This window comes from Peromyscus leucopus, chromosome 3 (assembly GCF_004664715.2).
Source record: "Peromyscus leucopus breed LL Stock chromosome 3, UCI_PerLeu_2.1, whole genome shotgun sequence".
Lineage (NCBI taxonomy): Eukaryota > Metazoa > Chordata > Mammalia > Rodentia > Cricetidae > Peromyscus > Peromyscus leucopus.
The window spans coordinates 124,163,740-124,180,032 of NC_051065.1; the positions used below are offsets into that span (position 1 = coordinate 124,163,740).

The following is a 16,293-nucleotide window of genomic DNA, read 5'->3' on the forward strand; positions in this document are numbered from 1 at the left end:
ATGTCATTTTGGTCTACATAGTGAATTCTAGTGCAGCCTGGGCTACAGTATGTCTATATTTGATGGGTATGGCTGTTTTGCCTGCGTGTGTATAAATGCACCGTGTGCTTGTGTGTGTGTTTGAGTGTGTGTGTGTGTGTGTGTGTGTGTGTGTGTGTGTGTGTCTGTGTCTGTGTCTGGTGCCTGACAAAGCCAGAAGAGGCCACCAGATCTCCTGGAGCTGGAGTTATGATTATGAAATGTCATGTGGGTGCTAAGAACTGAACCTGGTATCTTGTCTCCAAAAACCAAAAGTCAAAAATAACAAAACAAAAAACCTTCCTATTTCCTAAGCTTACAAACAATATTTTAGAAAAATATATGATATCATTTCTCATAGTAAGAAATTACATTGGATCCTGGTGTTATAGTGGTACATTTGTACAATCCCAGCACTTCAAGATGCTGAGATAGAAAGAAAAATGATAGTTTCCTTCATTTTTCTCTGTTGTACCCGGTGCTGTTTTCTCCACAACCTCTTCCTCCTCTTCTTTTCTTTGCGGGGAGAGGGGCAGGGTATCAATATGTAGCCCTGGATGGCCTGGAACTTGGTATGTAGACCAGGCTTGCTCACAGAGATCCCCTTGCTCTTGTTTCATGCCCAGTTTCTTGTAGTCATAGTCATTTTGAAAGTAGAAATTACATTCCTCAAGACTCCCTTGCAGCTAGCTTTGTATTGTCGAATTATAAAATGTTGTATATAAATTATACCTAAGGATAGGGATTGTCCTGAAATTTCATTTTCTCCATTCATTTGGTTGGGATGTAACAATTCTAGTAACCTAATTTAGGCCATACTAAGAAGATAACTACTGAGGAAAGGAATTATTTGGGGAAAGGGATGCTATTCAGACAGCCTGTAAAGCTTTCATCACGGGCAAACCTAAATTCAAGGGCAACCTGTGATTTAGGTAATCCTGCCCTTGTTGGTCCTATGGAAAGCTGCAAGGCAATCTAAGAGCCAGAAGGAAAATACTTTCCTGAGCTTTGGGGAGACATATGTCATGAGGTAGCTCTGAGCCCTATGACCTCTAAAGCTGATAAAGCCCAACACTCCCAGTAATTCTACTCTGCCCTTTAAATACCAGACTATAAAATAAAGTTGTTCTCCTTTCTCCACAAAAGAAACCTAAGGAGTCTGTGTGACTCTCTTTCTGAGTAATCATTGCTCTTCTTTTTCAGGACTCCCAAGTTTTAGCTTTTGCTGTGTTGGACAAGACAGTTTTGTACCATAAACTTGATTGGCGTATTGGTACAGTTCACAGTTCCCTGCTTAGAATAAATACCTTTGAATGAATAAAATGAATTATATAAGATTATAAAAGAAATTAGCTCAATATGAAAGTTACTAAAAGTATTCTTAAAACCAAAGAGACATGTACTCTGGTAATATACATTTACATTTCTTCTCCTAACTCTCCTGGGGTACTGAAGATTAAACCCAGGGACGTGAGGAAGTTTGGGAAATGCTTGACCTGAGCTGTGCTCTGAGCTCTGCATTTTTCCTTATAAGCACAGTAAGCTATAGTAGAAAATCTAATAATGACTATGATTTAGAATGTGATAATCATAAATGACATTTCAAAATTATATACATCAGTGCTGATGTAACATGAATATGTATTTTTATGGTGACAGGGCTATCATTAATACACTATTACTATGGGTTTGTTGCTAAGATTTAAGAAAACAGCACATTTTAGAAAAAATGTTTACAAAAATAAAGATGTAATTCTCCTGTCATCCAAACATCTTCCTGCCCCATATTCTAGTATCCATGTATTTGGCAGGTAGAATTTTGGGCCCTGTGACTATCATTTCCTGGTGTTATTCTGTGGTTTTCATTTCCCTTTTTAATTATTTCTTCTATTTTTTGATATTATAATAGAATTACATCATTTCCCCTTCCCCTTTCCTCCCTCCTAATCCTCCTACATATCCTTCCTAGCTCTCTTTCAGATTCATGGCCTTTTTAAAAATCATTTTACATGCATGTATGTATATTTTATACTTATATATTACTAAATATATAAATACAACTTGCTCAGTCTGTATAATATTATTTATATGTATTTTCAGGACTGACCATTTTGTATTAGATAACTAAATGGTGTGCTCTTCCTTACAGGAGACAGACTATTTCTCCCATGTTAGCATTCTGTAGTTGCCTATAATTTTTTGTGTAGGGTTGAGGCCTCAGGGGTACCCTCCTCTACTCCACCCCTACCCCATCCACATTAGCATGTCTATTATTGTTGTCCTTGTTCAGCTCATGTTTAAACAGTATTTTTATGGGTATAGTTTATGACATCCCTACAAGACACAATCTCATAGCAATCTCCCTAATCCTCTAGGTCCTAGAATCTTTTTTCCTCACTGTAATATGGCACTAGGGAGGCCTTGGTGGGTTTTGGACCAAGGTGCCCCACTGCAGGTGAGAACAGGCCATGCGGGCATGGCAGACAGTGGAAAGTTACTCACATGACAGACATGCAACATCCACTGGCAAGTTTATTTAGGGTTGGGGGGGGGGGCGAGGGAATGGAGGGAAGGAGAAAGAGAAATTCTACATTTTTGGTAATAATCTCCATCTGTTACAAAAAGAAATTTATTAGATGAGTGGTGAAAACTACATTTATCTGTGGGTATAAGGACAAATATTTATAATGTAGTTAGGGATTATGCTGGCTTAGTAAAGTAGTAGTTACAGATTCTCTTCAAAGATCCATAATTTTATGAGCCCTGGGTAGTTGGCTAGGTTTCTGTTACCAGGCAAGATTACCTGTTACCTCTGGGCCCTGTGTCTGAAGTGAATGGTTTCTTCTGCAATAGGCATCCACCACTGGGAGTAAGGGGACCAAGGACAATAGAAATAATTTGTATATTTTGAGTCTTTTGAACAGCCTTGACCAACAACTCAGAAGAGGCCTTCTCATGCCTGGTGTTGGGATCTTTGTTAGTCTTTGGTTCTTAGAGGGGCCATTGTCAGCCCACTTGGAAAGTTTCATTTAAATTATATATGTGTATTTATACACAGACTTACATGTATTATAGGTTTGTTTGTTTAGGTAGCTAGTTAATAGTGTCATTCCTTATAAATTTTTCAGACATCATTACTGTTATTTTACCCTCTTCTCTCCTGTATTTAGTTCCCCTGATCTAATTAAAGCCCCCATTGTTAGATCCTAAGTGAGCTGTAGACAAATTGCTAAATGGTCTTATTAAATAAAAGCCTGGAACCAGATATAGGGGTGAAAACCTGAGAGATCAGAGAAATAGGAAAAGCCACAAGCTAACTTCACCTCATCAACACCTTAGTCTCCAAAGAGACCCACTTGCTGTATACCCACACCTATATGCCTTTCTGTTCTACATCTCATCTGCTCTCTCTGTCCAGCTACATCACTTCCTCTTCCTGCCCAGCTCTGTCACTTCCTGTCTATCTGTACAGACCTCCAGGCCTCTATGGTTAGTACTGGGATTAAAGGCATGTGTCACCATGCTTGGCTCTGTTCCCAGTGTGACTTTGAACTCACAGAGATCCAGACAGATCCCTGCCTCCCAAATGATAGGATTAAAGGCATGTGTTACAATTGCCTAACTTCTATGTTTACTATAGTGGCTGACTTTTTCCTCTGATCCTCAGATAAATTTTATTGGGGGACACAGTATATTGAGGGACACAATACATCACCACAGTGAGCCCCAAAAATGGCAGTGCTGCTGACAGTGTCCTAAGATAATGACCTGAGCTCTGACTGGGTAAACAGAAAATTAAACTCAACATTCCCCAGAGATCTTGTAAGGTAGGTTCCTGTTTACCAGGAAAGTCAATACCACCCTGATCTGCCCCCAAAGGGGCATCTAGTTCCTGATTAACCCAAAAAGCCTGCAACAGTTCAGAGTCCTCATTCTAACCCCCTGGCTACTCTGACTCATGGGCCTCCTGCCACTACTGCCTTCCCAACAAAACTGACAAGCCTTTTTTCTGTGACTGCTGTCCTTGATCCTTGGAGACAACCTGGCCATTTGTTCCCTAAATAAACTTTATTTTACTCATAAAGTGGTCTAGTTTGTTGGTTTCACTGAGTATTTACTTAACAACCATTTTCCCATGGCTTGGTTAGAGTTACTATTGCTGTTATGAAACACCATGACCAAAAGCAAGTTGGGGAAGAAAAGGGTTATTTCCCTCACAGTTCCACATAATAGTTCATCATCAAAAGCAGTGATGGCAGAAACTCATGCAGGGCTGCAACCTGGAGGCAGGAGCTGGTGAAGAGGTCATGGAGAAGTGCTACTTACCGGCTTGCTCATCCTGGCTTACTCAGCCTCCTTTCTTATCAAACCCAGAACTACCAGCCCAGGGATAGCACCACCCACAATGGGCTGGGCCCTCCCGCATCAACCATTGATTAAGCAAATGCTCTACAGACTTGCCTATAGCCAGATGTGGAGGCATTTTCTTAATTGACTTAACTTTAGCTTGTGTCAAGTTATAAAACTATCTAGTACACCCCATCAGATTATTCGTACCCTGCTACTTCCCTCTATTGCTCCCCCACAACAGCAATGGTCTCTTTTTAATTTGCTGGGTTTTGCAATTACTCCAGCATGTGTACTCACATCTAAAGTTTTGGAGCTAGGAGCCTCAGAAGAGAGAAAACATGAGATGTCTGTCTTTCTGAATCTGGGTTACCTCACTCAGTATGATCTTTTAGAAAGTTTCATCTATTTACCAGATTAGGCCCTGGAGAAGGATGTGCAGGATCTGGCTGGATGGAGTGGCCGGATCCTCTATGATTTTCTTAGGTACAAATAAAAGGACCTGTGAAAGTAAAACTGAATTTATAATCAGATGACCTAAAAATAAATGTGGTTTTTGGCTGGGTATAGGGGCACTGAAGAGCCCAAAAATAAGGAAAAGTTGTATGCCTATTCATATAGCTTATACATACGTTCTAGGAGTATCACAGCTAACAAGTTAACCTTTAGCAGTCACTCTTATATGACCCTTTGCCATACATTCCTTGTAGTTATGGGAAGAATGGCTGCTTAGGAATTAAGACAGACCAACAGCTGTGTCAGGATAGCCATTGGCTTTCATAAACATCTTGAACTAACACCCGTTAATCAGAAGTCATAAATCTCAGAATGTAATTCTCCTAAAGGCCTAACCTCGAGATTGTAAAAGTTCCTTTAACTCCCCATCCTGCATATATTTTTCTGCTATAAAAAGAGGGTTCTGGCCTCCCCTCATGGTCACACACCTAACTTGCCTGTGGCCCTAGCTAGCTAGAAGTTTTGGTGCCCCACAGTAGTGGAATAAAATTTGCTTCTGGTTAATAGACCTGGTGGTCTGCTCCCCTTTATTTTCGAAACTCCAGGACCAAAACAGGCACATACCTTTAATCTCAATGCTTTGGAAGCAGAGGCAGGAAGATCTCTGAATTTCAGGCCAGCCTGATCTATATAGTAAGTTCCAGGACAGCCAGAACTACATAATATGGGATGGGTGAGGGAGAACACTTGAAGAGTTTTTTGTTTTGTTTCTGTCTGGTTTCTTTTGCTTTATCTGGTTGGAAGTCAGGAATAGGTGTCATCTTAGTGCTGGTGATTCTGGATCAAGGGCCCTTGAGCTAGACTAGCAGACCCAGAGGATTGCAGCCCTGGGTCCTGCAAAACAGGATTATGGCTCCCATTTCTACAAGTCAGAGATTTGTGGCATTAGGTGCTATGGTTAGAGGCTTATTGCTGTGGGCCTTGACTATCCCTGCCTCTGTGCTCCGTAGCCAGTGACCAGTGACTCATAGTAGCAGTTACAGTTAGCAATCACTGACAGTGGCCGCTTGTGTTACTGCTCCCAAACCTTGGGTATCAAGACTCTTGGACTTGGAACCGAACTGGGAGCTGGCCTGGGGCTGGTAGTCCATTTCTGGGGGCAGCAGGGGGGGATGGATGAATGAGTTATGGCCCAGTGTTAGGGAAGTAGGATGTGGGTACATCATGGAGGACTCACACTGATGAACTAAGAGCTGGAGTTCCAGGCACATACTCTAACACCCTAGACTACAGAAACAGATGCCATTATTTTTTTGGTTGGGGTGTAATCAAATAATCAGATAGATTCACATTGCCGGGGGCCAGTGGTTGATAGCTTCCAGAAAGGAGGCAAGGAGTAGGCGAGGGAAGAATTGAGCCAGGCCATGGTGGTCAGGAGAATCTCACAGCCAGACTGACTAGCAGCCAGAGTGCTTCTTTATTTATACATAATTCAGTATGCAGGGATAGATTCATGATGTTCCAAAACAGACCATATCATTTCTGTTTTCAGAAATGTATTTCTCTTCCTCTTGCATATCTTTTAGTCATCATTGATAAACCTTGATAAAACAGTTATCTTTTACAATCACTTTTATTCATCAACCCCCATAACCCAACTTTTAAAACTCTAGAGGCATATGACAGCCTATTCTCAGGCTGGCAGCTCGTGAGGCTTCAAGAACACTAGACAGAAAGAAAATCTCCAAGCCAGCCCAAGCAGATTTCCATGTTCTGAGCAATGGATTATTAACTCTTAATGGTCAGAGTGTCAATAGGCCCAACAAAAATCTTCAGGCCAAAGCTGCTGCAGTTATTCAATTTCTAGCATAATATAATGTTTACATTTTATATCTTTATATGTCTAATCTTGGCATTCTTTTGTTCCTTGGTGATATGATACCACAGTGGCTTTGTGGGAGTTAACAAGTTAACTTTTCTAAGAAAGGGAAGTCCTGACTGTGGGGGACCCCAAAACAGCTTGACTACACAGCTGCCATGACAGGTTTAGAGTCCCAGACACAGCTTCTGGCAGGCAACACCTGGACCCAGGAAAAGTCATAAGCTGACCTCACCCAGGAAGGCCTGCATCTAAGGGGAAATACCTAACATTCCAAACATTCCCTATATCTCTAGATAAATGTCAGCCAATCAGGGTCCTGAACCCTGGAAATTCCCTCACCCCAACCTCTGCTATGATAAAAACCCCACCTGGCCTGGTCTCTGGGCTCACTGCCCTCTCATTGCTGCTTCAGACAGAGAGCCCAAGCTCTGAGCTTGAAAATAAAGGCTCTTGGCTTTTGCATATGGGATTCAGTCTCCATGGTGGTCTTTTGGGGGACCCCACGATCTGGGCATCACATTGACACCTCATTCATATATCATCTTTCCACACCATTCTTTGCCCATCAATATAAGCCCTGTGTAGGGCACAGACAGCTTCAGCTAGTCTAACTTTGTTGTGGTATGTGCCACGTAATTGCCTGAATGTATAGTTGGAAGAGGCAATCTGATCTACAGCCAGCTCCTCTAGCCCACCGAATCTTATTGACCTTTTTAAGTTTACTTTGTTTTGATTATCTTGTTCCTATGTAAGTGGTGGCAGATGTTTTAAGAATATCTCAGAGCCTGGTAAAGACCTCAAACTCAAAGATCTGCCTGCCTTTGCCTCCCAAGTGCTGGGGTAAAAGGTGTGTACCACTACTTCCTGGCTGATCTCTGGCTTCTTTATGTGCATCACAACCTCTGAGGCATAAGGAAGACCTTCAAGTAGATAAGGATATCTCTCTAAAAGTGGTAGGGGTAGTATGCTCAGGACTTAGAAGCAGTACTCCTGGAAGAAGGCATAAATGATTCATAAGAAATTTCCTACCAATCCAATATCCCTAAGTTGTACAAATAATAAAAGCCCCTCAAGCATGCAACATGCGGAGATCAAAACCAAAAGTGAAAGATGGTCATGGCATCGGTCATGTCGCTCAGCTTTGCTGGATCTTTGCCACTCAGCTGTGCCGGCTTTATGATTTTTGCCATTCCCATCAGATATGGCTACACTACCTCATCATAAATTTTGATGATGAAAATAATTTGAATAAAAATGTTCTCCATCAAGTAGGTGAGATATGGCATGTTAGTGACAGCCCAGCAGATAAAGGTGTGCTGGCCACCCGAAACAACACAATGTCAGATAGTGGAGTCCAGACACATATGTGGCCATGTGAAGGATGACCAATGACATTGCAAGCACTGTGCAATTGGAACTGTTCTGTCACATTGACAACAGTGCCCCATTGCAATGTGCCTGCTCCATGTGGCAGCTGATGGATGATGGGAAGAAAGTCAGTTCTCTGGCTGACAGCCACATTCTCCTGTAGGCCTTCCAAGCAAGTTCAAGCCAGGCAGTGCTGGCCAAATTAACAGTATTAGAAGGAAGGGGACAGCTGAAGTTCATTCACTGCAGTGCATTGGAGCCCATATGACTACCAGGTGGCCAAAGCAAGTAACACTACCCTGAGGGTCTGGGACACATGGAATATGAGCCAGATATACTGCTTAGAGAACATCTACTGGCAGCTGGTGTGTTGACCTTGACTTCAGTGCCAGCAGGCAGTATTCTCTCACCATCTGCAGAAATGACTACAAAGTGATTCTACAACATACAGAATGTCACCTAGCCCACCTAGGGGATCACTCTCATCTGCTACCATCATTCTCATCAGCAGCTGATCCTTACTGGCAGCAGTGTCTTCCTGTTCAACAAGGTATCCATGTTGATACAAATGTAAACTATTTTTATATTCCTGTTTAAGATAATTTGTATATTGATACAAATACAGAACTATATTTATTATAATGTATATGTATTTCTACTCTTATTTGAAATATTTGTATATTGATACAAATGTAAATTTATATCTGTCATACTGTATGTATGTTCTGTTTAGGATATTCTGTATATTGATATATATTTAAGATTATTGTCATATTGCTTATCGCACTATACATTCCTACCTCTGTTATAAATATCTTGTGTATTGTCACAATTTTGAAGTCATCATCCTTTACCATACATTTGCTTATAGACTGTTTACCTTGTTTACATGAAGCCTTAGTCCTTAGGTTATTTCGGTAGATAAGACTTATAGATTTATAGTCACCTGTGCTTGTCATCTCTATAGTTACATTAGTTAGATTATCCAGATTTACAGATACATAGGTTGGATGGACAGATAATCTTCAAACACTTCATAGACCTAGAGAATATGGCATTTAAATAACTTAGAATTCTGTTGACGTGAGACACAATTGCTCCTGGCAGCACCAATTTGATCCTGAGAGAAAGTTAGGCTTCTAAGACATTTCCATTTGGAAGTTTGTCTTCTTGGCACAAAATGGCCTATTGGGCAAAGAACTGCCCCTGCCTCAACTGCTGACAATACGAGTGCTGTCCTTCTGGACAAGCGGGACACAAGGAAAAGTGACTTCTGAACTCTGCCAAGACAGGATAAGATGGTCTTTCAGAATTCCTGCTTCTGAAGATGGTCTGTCAGATACTCCAGGCCTATAGCCAATTTGAATGCATCAACAATGCTGAGAAACATTAGGTGACTGTCCAGGCTGCCAGCTGTCTCTGACTACTCTTGCAAGATTTCCAAAAGTTGCTTACATCCATCTACCATTTCTCAAGTACCATTATATTCCTTCTCAGGTCTTTGATGGGATTGAAGACTAGCAGTTATAGTTACAACTCTATATATATTCTTAGATAGAACATATGAAGTATTAGATTCAGGTTCTTTAGGATAGGATACCTTTTGAAATGATCTTTGTAACATGCCATTTACCTACGCTCTAGACTTCTCTGGATTTTAGTATATGTTTCTTGCTTGATATTGTTCATATTGATTGTAGTTCCATCTTATCTAGGTCATTATCCCTCATTCATTACTCCTGGACAATATTTGATAACCATTCCTTTGTATATAGTCTGGTATTAGGTTAGAACCTTCTTATTTAGACAAAGGGGGAGATGTAGTGGGTAGCCATTCCAGCCTTGATCTGGAAGTTCCAACCCCCATTGAGGCTTTGGTAACTGTCATGCCTACAAGGTGGGGCCAAGAAAGGACCCTAAAGACCTGAGATCTAGATGCGCAGGTTCTCTTGGTTCCTGGACCCTGGACGCTGGAGGTAGACTGAGCAGAGTTCTTCAGAGAACACCACCGGGCTGCGCTACACGTTGTCCAGACCCTGTAACCTATCCCTTCACTTGTAAGTCACCCCACAAAATAAACCTCCCTTTTAACTACGTGGAGTACCCTTAATGATTTCACCAATATATCCATCTCCTCAGAGCCCTTCGACCAGTTGGTGGATAATAATGTCATTAGACCCCCCTCCCAGAGCACCATGCTGAGAAGAGTTAGGAGCCCTTGCAGGACAATATTATTGCTACTTTTGAGGAACACGAAGACAGTATGTACCCTTTGGATTGGGCCTCAGATGACCCATGGCTATTTGCTTCCCTGAGTTGTGACAGGAGGCTAGTTATCAACACAGTCCCCTGGGTACTGAAGTACCACAAATTGCTCTAGTAGCCCATGGTACTGCTGATTGGTACTTGCAGATTCTCAGAAAATCTGCAGCTGTGAGGTAAATCCCTTTGCAGACAGATCCCTCCATGGGAGAACCAACATTACTTCCAACAGGAGCTCTAAGGGGAACAGCTGAGCTTCCAACAAAAGCTCATCTGAAGCTGTCAACACACTGTGAAGAACCTGTTTGGCTCCATTTTGAAGGCAGGAGCCATTATGCTGTATTGTTAAAAACAAGTTTCTGTTACTATAAGGGTTAAGTTGCTTGATCTGCCTACTAAACATCTTAGAATGCTTCACCTATTTAAACTGGAGCAGACAAATACTAGAGGGAGAAACAGGAAAACAATTCCTGTAACAAGGAGCCCCAGCACAACTGCCGGCCCCTCGTATACCTTGCTTTGCTGCTGGAGAGACTGTTAGAAGAAACCTTTTAACTTTTAAACCAGAGAACAAAATGAATCTCAAGTGACCAGATTTTAATTTTAGAAATAAAGCTCTGAAAGCATTTTAAGCCATATGTTTTCTCAGGTGAGAAAAAAAAAAAGAAAAAGATTGTGCTTAAATTATGCAGAAATAAGAATTCTTCTGTTACTTAGATATCTACAGTGTTGAAAAATCAGACATCTCAGGCAAATGTTAAATTCATGTCTCTGTCAGCCTGTCACCGAGAAATAGGCTTCAAATGCTTTCTTCAGTTTGCTCATTAACTATGATTTATGCTTTTTAAAAACCTTTATCAATTAAGTACAATATCTGGTAACTAGATTTAAAGGATATTCATATTTCTCAAACTTTTATTTCAGATAGACATTTTGAAATAAGATGGATAACTTACTCCTGCAATTGCGAATATCCTCTCGAATTAAAAGTAGTGTAAAGCTGATGAGAGATCAGCTTTTAAAGTGAGTGTTTTTCACGTCAGCTGATCTAAAGATGAAAACAAAATATTGTATGTAGAAATATTTTCATAACATTTTTACAATCTTTCCTGTGTTTTTTGTCTTATTTTACTGAAGGTTGTACACGAACTCTTACTCTCCTGTAATTGTGCCTCAGACTTTTCAGAAAGTCGACTTCCTGAGTTGCCCAGATCTTCTAGATCCGACATGTTGGCCTTGGTTTGTTCTCGTGCTTTCTGTGTTTAAAACTTGGGCTGTACTAGGCAAACACAAGATTAAAATTTAGCTCATGGGAGTTTGCAAACAGTTCAGATGATTATGATTTGATTTGGGTTAATTGAGCTGTACTAGTTCATTTCACAAGGAAATGATACTGTAGACAAATGCAAATAAAACCTGAGTCAACCACCAAGTGTTGGTTATTAGAAATAAACTAGAAAATTTTAAGCTCTGGAGAAAAAAGAAGAGTTGAGTTGCTCTGTTTCCTGGAACCTGACCTTTCCCAACCCATGACCTTGATTTGTTTTTGAGAATATCCTCCACACCCTCCCTGACATCCCTGAACCCTCCCTATCACATGATTTTTTTAAAAGACTTTTTTGTATTTCCTTATTGCCCCATTGTCTCTCTTCTGTAAAACTACTCATGATTTTTTGTATTTCCTTATTGCCCCATTGTCTCTCTTCTGTAAAACTACTCATGATTTTACTCCTTAAAAGGGGCCCAAGAGATGGATTCTGGATTGCTCTCTCTCTCTTTTTTTTTAAAGATTTATTTATTTATTATGTATACAGAAGAAGGTGCCAGATCTCACTGCAGATGGTTGTGAGCCACCATGTGGGTGCTGGGAATTGAACTCGGGACCTCTGGAAGAGCATTCAGTGCTCTTAACCTCTGAGCCATCTCTCCAGCCCTCTGGATTGCTCTCTTTAACCCAACTAAGGGGGCAATCAATAGCTAGCCAGCTCTTGGGTGCACCCCAATAAAAAATCAAGCTTGCCTCAAATTTGGTTCAAATTGTGACAGAGTTCTTATTCTTGCCTTTGGGATTAACATTTTCTGGAGAGTCCCAGTGAGATTCAGACCACCCACCCAAATTCTAAACTTGGACATTTGCTCCAAAACCCCCGGGGGGCTAGAGGTGGCTGCCTCAGGAGGCACATGCCTTGAGATGATCTAAGGCTCCAAGATTGCCTTCAGTTCGCAACTATGGAGTGAACTTTCATGTTGAGAAAAGCAGTAAGTGTTTATGGAGGCCTCCTGGTGAGTTATAGTCTGGTTCTGTTTTGTAGGATACCGATTTGGGATGTTGAGGGGGTCCGAGGGGACCCCAATATTCTGTCCAGGGCAACAAGCAAGATGTCACACCACCCATCTGAGGTTCTCGATTTGGTTTTATGTCCTGTTTGTCTTGTCTTTGGCTTCATGTTTACTGTCCTCTTTCTGTCTTTTGCACTTTCTGTGTTAATTGGTTTATTTTGGACTTGGGGCAACTGAACTGATGGGCAGTATGGGTAGTAAGATTAGCAAGCCTAACAGCCCTCTAACCTATATTCTAAGGAATTTTGATAAACTTTACCCCTGCCCCCCATAGCTAAGGAAGATTATGATTATCCTATCACCAAGCATCACCTCTGAACATCCTGTGAAACTGCTTGGCCCACATTTGGGTTTGACTGGCTCTCCCAGGGTATTTCTCATTCTCAGCCTGGGCAATGGTTAATGGCACCCTCAGTAAGCCTGGCCAGTCAGATCAGTTTGGATATGTCTTGCCTTGGGCTAAAGCAACTTCCAACCCACCCCCCTGGAAGAAGGTTTGTATGGTTCACATCAGCAAGGTGGCCAAGCCCTAGTTGGCAGACTGACCCTTTGAGGGTCTGTAGCAAAAACCAGCAACCCGCCTCTGAAAACTGTTCTGCAGGACTCACAAGAGGAAGAATCTTCCTTCCTCTGTATACCATCTTTAACCTCTTCTCCTCTCCTCACCTCAGCATCCACCTTTGCCACCTCAGTCCCTACCTCCAAGGCCTACTCTGCCCCCTTGTCTGCACCTACCCCTACTCCACCATATACTTCTTTCCTACTTCTGCCTTTCATCTCCCCACCCTTCTCTACTTCCCCGTCGTTTCTCCTCACACCTGCCAGGGAGTCCCATATGGCCCTCCTGACTCCTCCTTCACTCCTTGCTCCCCTATGGCCATTCCTACAGTCGCTACCTGTATGTCCCTTTCTCCATCACAGATCTCTACAACTAGAAGAACCAGAAATCCCCTTTCATCATTAACCCTAATTCCTTGGTTTCTCAAATTGATTATATCTTTTTCAATCATCTACCCATGTGGGACAACTGTCAGCATATTCTCCATACCCTCTTCACTGCCGAAGAAAAGAAACCAATTCTCATGAAAATAACTGAAGCACTCCCTGGAATAGTTTCAATGCTGATGACCAGGGGGCAGAGAAATTGATCACGCTCTGCCAAGAAGGAGACCCCAGTGGTACTATAACACAGAAAGAGGTAGGAGATCGTTCAATGAATACCACCAGATTCTGCTAGGAGGGATGAAAATGGGCAGCCCCAAAGCCCACTAACCTGGCTAAGGTAGCAGATGTGAGTCACCTTCAGCTTTTCTGGAGCACCTCCTGGACACCTATCACCCACTCCTATAGACCCAGAGGACCCAGCAAATCTCAAGGCAATTAACCTGGCCTTTGTTTCATGATTGGCCCCGATATGCTGTGGACTAATCCTTTTGTACACTGTGAATATGTATTACTCTCATTGGTTTAATAAAGAACCAATTGGTAAATAGCTAGGCAGGAAGAGGTTAGGGAAGAGAGACAGACTGAAAGGACGCTGAGAAGAATGAAGGTGGAGTTGCCAGCCAGACACAGAAGAAGCAGGAGATGAGCATGCTGTGCTGAAAAAAGGTACCACCACTTGGTAGGACATGGGTAAGAAATATAGGTTAATTTAAGTTGTAAATTTAGTTAGTAACAAGCCTAAGCTATCGGTCAAGCATTTATAATTATTAATAAGTCTCTATGTGGTTATTTGGGTAACTGGCAGTCCCAAAGAAAAACTCTGCCCGCACTGACATACATAGGAAGATACAAAAGATGGATGGGTTTGCAGGAAAGAACAGGTCAGAACTATTACAAATAACCCAGAAAGTGTTTGACGGCAGAGACAGCAAAGAAGATCTTCTGATTAAAAAGACTGGGCATGCCACCATAGCTGCCCTATAAGCCCCAGCCATTTTCAATCCATGTACACCAGGATAAAAAAAAAAGAGGAGACCTTTACAAAAGGTCCAATATGCCTACTGCACAGAAATGGGTTATTGGAAAAATGAATGTTCATGCTGGAAAGAGGTAGCTGCCCCGAAACACAAACCAATCCTAGCTATGGAGGATTATTGAGGCTGAGGCTCCTTTGAACTAGGCCCCCAGGAGCTTATGTTAATGTAAGACGAATTGCTAAATGGTCTTATTAATAAAAAAAAAAAAAAAAAAAAAAAAAAAAGACCCTCAAGCCAGATATTGGGGTGATTTCTGAAAGATCAGAGAAATAGAACAAGCCACAGCCAACCTTACCTCACTAACTCCTCAGCTGACCTTGTTTCCTCAGACTGAAAGCTTCTGAGTCCTCACTGGAATGGATCTCAGCTGAACTGCTACTAAAAAGCCTTCTAGGAAATCCTCAGCCCAAGAGCCTCTGAGTCCTCACCCAAAAGGGTCTTAGTTAAACTGCTGCTAAAAGTCTAAAAGCTTAAAAGCCTCTAGTTCTTGGTCCTCATACTTTATATACCTTTCTGCTTCCTGCCATCACTTCCTGGGACTAAAGGGGTGTGTCCTTCCCAAGCAAAGACATGAGATCTCAAGTGCTGGGATTAAAGGTGTGTGCCACCATGCCTGGCTCTGTTTCCAGTGTGGCCTTGAATTTACAGAGATCCAGACGTATCTCTGCCTCCTGGATGATAGGATGAAAGGCATGCGCCATCACTGTCTGGTCTCTGCATCTAATCTAGTGGCTGTTCTGTTCTCTGACCCCAGGTAAGTTTTATTAGGGTACACAATATAGTGGGGGACACAGTATATCACCACATGATAACCTTCATCATAGAGGGCCAACCTGTAAAGTTTCTGGTGGACATAGATGCCAGGCAGTGGTGGCACACACTTTAATCCTAGCACCTGGGAGGCAGAGATCTTTCTGGTTCTCTGTGAGTTCAGAGCCACCCTGGACTGCATGAGATTGATTCAGTCTAGGAGAGAAACAGAGCCAGACAGTGGTGACACACTTTTAATCTCAGTACTTGGGAGTCACACACCTTTAATCCCAGCACTTGAGATCTCACACCTTTAATCCCAGTATTTGAGAAGAATACATGACATTAATCCCAGCACTAGGAAGGAAGTGATGGCTGAGTGGAGAAATGTATATAAGGCATGAGACAGGAACTGAGGCTTTTCAGGCTGAGGAGTCCTAGAGGTAAGATGTGGCAGTGGCTTGTTCCTTTGTCTCTATGATCTTTCAGCATTTGCCCCAATATCTGGTTCCAAGATTTTTATTAAAAGACGTTCTAACATTCGAGCTACACTGAGCCACATGATGGCCACTGTGCCACCTTTGGTTTTCATCTCTACTTGCTGCATACTTGTGAGACTTTTAATATTTGCACAATTTGGGGATATTAGATTGATGGAAAATTTCTTATGAATCATTTATACCTTCTTCTAGGAGTACTGCTTCTAAGCTTCCCCAGGAAAGGCCTGAAAATACTACCCCACCCACTTTTAGGGAGATATCCTTATCTACTTGAAGGTCTTCCTTATGCCTTGGAGGTTGTGACACACATAAAGAAGCCAGAGGTCTTTTTATGATGCTATGAGACATTCTTGAAACATCTGTACTTACTTAGAAACAGGATAATCAA

At 41.8% G+C, this 16,293-nt stretch overlaps 1 pseudogene; it reads left to right on the forward strand.

Annotated features, from left to right (window-relative positions):
• The first annotated feature begins 7,569 nt into the window (after positions 1 to 7,569).
• Positions 7,570 to 8,659, forward strand: LOC114708871 (annotated as a pseudogene).
• Positions 8,660 to 16,293: the final 7,634 nt, after the last annotated feature.